The following is a 6,590-nucleotide window of genomic DNA, read 5'->3' on the forward strand; positions in this document are numbered from 1 at the left end:
TCGAATACCTCTAAGCCCACAGTGGGGGCAAGGTCTGCTACCTCGATCTCAGCTAAAAGGGCCTCATCATGCTCTCTCTCGTACGCCTCTATAGCCTCACGGTCTAACACATCAGGTACCTACAAGTCATTTAACACACGTATTACTATCCTTGGATACTTAAATCACCCTTAAGGGTTCTTAATGTCAGTGCTACCCTCGTAGCCCGACTAGAACTCTATGTGAGTTCTAGTTCATTGATTCAGTTGATTCAGTTGATTCACCTAACATTTCTGAGACTTATAACCTAGGGCTCTGATACCATTTCTGTAACATCCCCAAATTCAAGGTCGGGAATTCGGGTCGTTACGATCACTTAATATTGACTAATAAATAATTAATCCTCTTTTCACATCATTACTCGACCTTTTAACCAAACTCACACACACACACAGGTTATATGCTCAGAAACATTACTAAATTAACGTTAAAGTATTAAAGTTATTACAGACCAAAGGAAATTATCTCAAAAGAGTGAATGTCGAGAACAGCTCTACATGAGACTGACTCGGGTCACAAATAGTCTTGGTTCAAGTACTCAAAAAAAAACTATCTCTATTCGTCTACCTGAGGTGGCTGGCGGACGAACAGTCTACGGTACTCACGGGCGTCCCCTACCCGTTTGCGGGCAGTCATCCTGGTTCGGGCCATGCTGGTAATCTGTTGTGATATGATATTTATATAAGCAAGATTGATCACTAATGCTCAGCAAGATATAGATATCCATTATCTCAATATAATCATTTAGGGAAAAACAACCATTAGGCATTGTATATCCAAGGTTTCTAAAAGTTTATATGCTTGTCAATTTTATGAAAAACTCAACTTTAACTGTATCAGTTTAACCGGCTTATACTCGTACTCATTTTATCTCAAAATCTCAATATGATGCTTGAACCAAGATTCTCATATGGATGTGATATATGTACATCAACATCCTTATTTAAAACTCAGCCTTATCGGCCTTCTGTTGTAGGTTTCACAACAATTTATCTAAAATGGAGGAAGGGACTATACTGGAATAAACCATGTACCGGTGATCACCCGAATACGAAATTTTCTCTACTAGTAGAAGGAATACAAACCTAGCCGCCTTTGGGCTTATTAAGACATTACATGATGGTTGCCCATTTCCGTGCAAGTCCGAAAGTCAATGGTCACAGAGACCACATAACTGTATACTGCGCCACTCCGCGCTTGGTCACTACCCGATACCTCTCCGTGCCGGGTAAGCCACATTCCAGTCCCAAAACAATTATATCATTTACATAAAATCCTTTATCGAAGGAATAGATCGTTCTCAGTTGACCTTTAAACAGGTAATTTATCCGTTACTTTTATTACAATTGATCCTTGGGAGTTGTCGGAGTTTTGAATTTAAAATCGTTTTCGACCCTTATCCGTAGTAGAGTTTTACATATATTGTTCACTTATTTTTCATTGAGCGAGGAAGCAAAACCTTCATGCTTCTAGACTAAGTTCCCTAAGGTTTTGATAAGTTTCAGATGATTGATCTCTTCCGAGAAATTTTGAATAATTTAGAAAGTATCCTTGGGAACTATGTCTATTTTTAAATGAATTTTTTTTGAGGTACGCAATATTAAATATTTACGGTCTCATAATATTTTTAAAAAGGGTCCAATAAATTGATAAAACCTTAAGTACAAAATGTTTCTCAATAAGGTTCAATGGATTGATAAAAATCTTAATTAAATGCTTAAGACGGGATTCGACATCTCATAATTATCCTTCGAATGGGTTACATACGTTTTAGATAGAGTGAATTGATTTATAAACTTTTCAATATCTCTTTAAGTATTTTCTGGATATTTTAGTAACTCTTTAGGTATTACTTATACATAAATAATCAAGTAGGATATCGCTTGAGTGAATATTCGATTACCTCTTTTAGTTATAAATCAAATCTCGATCGTTCGATTAATATGTATGTTACGCGAAAGTACTTTATTTATTGATATCGAAATTTTCCGCGTCCGGCTCTTTCCAGGATTAAATTGATTTAAAAATATCTCCGACTCCCACTATCTTGTATTATATTAAAATTACGTTTCAATTTCTCATACTCGTATAAAACGAAGTTCGTCTCCGTAAATAATCGCATAATTGGAATGTATTGATATCACAAACAAGTATATATTTTCGAATTGTAAATCATGGCATCAATATCACAACAATATATATATAGCATGGATAATTTGTGTTAGAGTTTCGTAAACTTGCCTCGAGCGCTAGGAGTGGTATGGTCTTGGGGCTTTTGTTGGCGATCTAAAATCAATAACCAACGATCTTAGTTAGTACGCGATTATCGATTCGCTTTACTAAAACATTTTTATAAAATCGAAAAATTAATATTTTCTTAAAATTCTTTTTGGAAAGTATTTCTTGCTGCATTATTTAATTATCATGATTTTTCCAAATTTTCGAAATCATTTTTAGCCTTTCAAAATTATCAAGCAAGTGGCCTATGTGCAGTTGGCTTTTTCGTATGAACGCTCTACACTAAAACGGTCATAACTTTTAAACCGTAAATCCCCTCGCGACGATCCACACATGTACAGAAATTAAAAATCAAGATCTACCCAGTCATGGCCAGTGACTCACAAATTTCAAATATTTACATGGCCGAATACACTGCAGAAGGCAGACCAAGTGCAATAGGCTCCATATTCCATTTCTACTACTTGTTCTTGACACAATCACTACTTATGACCAACACAACACTTCTTACTTCTCAAGATCCACCCACATACACCTGATATACTTTATCTATCATCACATACAAGCATCACAACTCAAAAACTCAAGTACTTAGCAAGAATATGAGTAAAACAACCTTACACATACACAAACTCTTGGATCTTGACACTACATCATAAATAACTCTTAAACTCACCCTTAAAACTTTAAAGAGTTGGAAGTTATACCTTTTTGAGCACTAGGAGGGTTATTACTAAGGTGATTAGGGCTTGGTTTGCTTAAAAACACTTAGAAGGGCTAGATCCTTAAGAAACAAAACCAAGAAACAAGTTAGAATTTCGGAGTTACTTTTCAGTACCTCATTCAAAGATTTTTATAAAATTGAAAAAAACTAATTTGAGGCTGAAATTTGGTATGAAGCTTACCCATGATATATAGAAGCTATGGTAAACATTTCATGATATTTGAATGCGTACATTTTGAGTTATGAATTTTTCTTTCTTCCTTGCTCAGAAAATCCGAACTGCTGGAATGCAAAATGGGAGAGCTTTAAGTGAGGGAAAAAGGGGGTTGTTTTCTTTTGTGGCTAAAGTGTGGGAGTGTATAATGAATATATGGGATGTATGCAGCAGATTTGACAATAATTTGGCAAAGGTATAGGTTGGTTTGATTGTGTGATGAAGTGAGAAAATGGAGAAGTATGACTCGTAACTTCTAATCATCTAGTTATACTCGTAACTACTAGTTCGGACTTGGTTATACATGGCCAACTTGCATGGGATTTAATTTTTCATTCGTTTATTTATCGTAAACGCAATCGTCGTTCCATTCCGATAGTTTCCACGTATAACGACTTGTTTCGTAGCGATTTCTTTTATCGCTTATAATACTATAACCAATCCCATTCCTTCTCTTGATCATAGAAACACTTTGATATATTATTTATTTCATGTAGTATTTCCGGTTCTACGCCATTCTTTACGGATACGAAAACACGTAGTATAATCGTGAATCTTCGAATTCCGTCGGCTTTTACATTCACTTATTTTCCTCGATAAACAAGAATATGATCTCGGATTATCAAAATTCCAATATTTATTTTGTGATGATCCCCATACGTATTACTTAATCAGCTCAAGTTACTATTCATAAAAGTTTTAAAATATTACAAAAATCAGGATTCTTACAGCGATAGCAGTAGCTGCATCCAACTCCAGAATTCCTATGACTTTCTCCTGAGTCAGTCTCTGGGAAGGATTCTGGTACTCATTAGAAGCCATCAGTTCAATAAGTTCATAAGCTTTATCGTAGCTCTTATCCCACAAGGCTCTTTCTGATGCTGCATCAAACATGGGTCTAGAAGTAGCACCCAATCCATCATAGAAGTAATTAATAATCATCCCATCAGGCATGCCATGGAGTGGGCACTTCGTTAGCATCTCCTTATATCGATCCCAAGCTTCACATAGAGATTCCCCTGTTTGCTGAGCAAACTAGGTAAGAGCATTCCTGATTGCAGCAGTCTTCGCCATGGGGAAGAATTTAGTGAGAAACTTTTGCGCAAGATCCTCCCAAGTGGTGATAGATCCTGCTGGCAGAGAGTGTAACCAGCACTTAGCCTTGTTCCTCAGAGAGAATTGGAACAGGCGTAGCTTGATAGCATCTTCAGTCACATCATTAAAGCCTTTGGATTTTCTGCTTGATCTCCCATCGCTACTACAACTGGTTCTTCAACTTTCTCTTCTTCTTCTACCTTCTTTCCTTCCTCAAAAACTTCCTTATGAACTACCACAACTTCTTCCTCGGCTTTATCCAGTGTTCTCTTACGAGTACGCGAATGTATATGCATACACCCTCGCTAGAGTACCTATAACAAGACAAGGAAACAGATAAGTAATAATGTCTGAATCAATGAACTTAATGACCACTGATGGAAAGCACATAAACTATCAATTAACACTGCAGTCCCCGGCAGCGGTGCCAAAAACTTGTTAGTCGCTAAACACGCGCTAATAATACACGCAAGTATATGAGTTCGCAAGTAGTATAGAATCTTTTCTAGTTCATTTCCACAGAGACTGTATTGGTTAACTAATTAATTCACGCACTTAAGCAACAATGTATGGTTATTATTCGATGCTAAGACGAAAATGCAATGAGGTTGTTTATAACTAAGAATTAAACTAATAAATATAACTATGAGAATAAGATTGATTGAATTAATAAGTATGACAAACATGAGATTCTAACTTCATTAAATACTTTATTCAATATCCTTATTGTTCTTAACCTTAGCATGCAATGGCGATGACACTAATCAGATAACACAAAACTGATAAATGCCAACTTTCGTTGCACGAATACCATACTACCAGACATCCACAAAAGAGATAGAAGCTGAATAGACACCAATTATATTGAGACCCTATATGTCTATAGAATTTGACAACGTAACGGTTTAAGCACATGTTATCTATCTTGATTATACGGGCAAGTAAGATGGTTAAAATTACCTACGAATTATGCATGACAATGCATGAACCTATACTAGCATGGTAAGTTCTAAATCCTTAAATTCACTTTCGCTTCATTAAGAATTAACACACTATCTTATAAGTTCGCGACGCTCATAAGACGAATACGCACAACCAACACTAGGATATCATACAATCACCACATATTAAGGCATCAAATAATTTAACTAAAGAAATTCATAAATAAATCCGTTAGAACCCCACGATAACGATTATCCCATAATCAGACTCATCATCAACGTGGATTCCAATGAAAGCATGGTATATAAAATGTAGTCTTTATAACAAATAAATAAACCCAAGTACAAACAAGAGTATAGGTTCAACAAAACAAGAAACGAGCATCCAAGATTACAACTCAAAACAAAGATTCATAAGAATAAACTATATGGTCTTCGCCTTTGTTAAATTGTGCTAAAGGTTTCCTGTCGTCTTCTCCTTGTGCTCTGGTAAGTCTCCTTATCAAAAAAAGATCTTGAGCTATCAATATATAGCAGTCCAATCAACCCAGGAGTCCAGAAAATAGAATTATAATAGAATCAGGATTTTAGTATCCCGATACAGCGCGGCCGCGTGCTTCATCAGCGTGGGCGTGCTGGCTTTCTGTACTTCGGCGCGGCCGCGCACTTGTTCAGCACGGGGGCACTGGGCTTCTGGAAGAAATAACTTTTTTTTATCTTGCAGCTTCCAGACGGCTTCAACGAGCTTTTATTCCAACACCACCTATGTGGCGCCCTCCAAACCCGGGTCAGAAGTTTGGGGTTCACAACACATACACAATATATAAACCTGTATAGGAAATATTATTTGCAATGACCCTGTTTCACATAACCACGGATCGCAACAGGTTAAAGTATGAAAACAAGCCACAACCTTAACTTTTATTACAACGTACCAAATCCCAATTAATTTAATTTACAACTAATAATAGAATTATTCTTACAATCTTACTATCTCACTACCGTAATAAGCTCCTGCTAGTTCGATCCAACTCAATATGGGGTCCTAGCTCGTTCATTGAACTGTGAAACCTTGCTATCAGCTGTATCCTTCTTTAACTGTAGAATACATAAAATGGATTCGCAAGAGTGAGCTAACTAGCTCAGCAAGTCACCATAACAAGAATTGAGGTTACTCAATGATTAAACAAGATGATTCAGAGAAATCAAGTTCATTGTTAAACAATCATTAGAATTGGATATTCATTTTAAGTTATAAAACCAAGGTTAGGCTGCTGATCAGTCACCCACTAACCCCGAGCAAAGCACACAACATTGCTCTAATTACTGGATCCAAGGC

The 6,590-nt window shown here is 36.4% G+C and overlaps 1 non-coding gene across 1 annotated transcript; it reads left to right on the forward strand.

The window, feature by feature from the left end:
* Positions 1-4,167: 4,167 nt before the first annotated feature.
* LOC141710321 (small nucleolar RNA R71) lies at positions 4,168-4,274 on the forward strand. The gene has a single exon (XR_012570847.1). It is a non-coding gene; the product is annotated as a small nucleolar RNA R71 (small nucleolar RNA).
* The last annotated feature ends 2,316 nt before the right edge of the window (positions 4,275-6,590 follow it).

This window comes from Apium graveolens, chromosome 2, assembly GCF_009905375.1.
Source record: "Apium graveolens cultivar Ventura chromosome 2, ASM990537v1, whole genome shotgun sequence".
NCBI classification, from domain to species: domain Eukaryota; kingdom Viridiplantae; phylum Streptophyta; class Magnoliopsida; order Apiales; family Apiaceae; genus Apium; species Apium graveolens.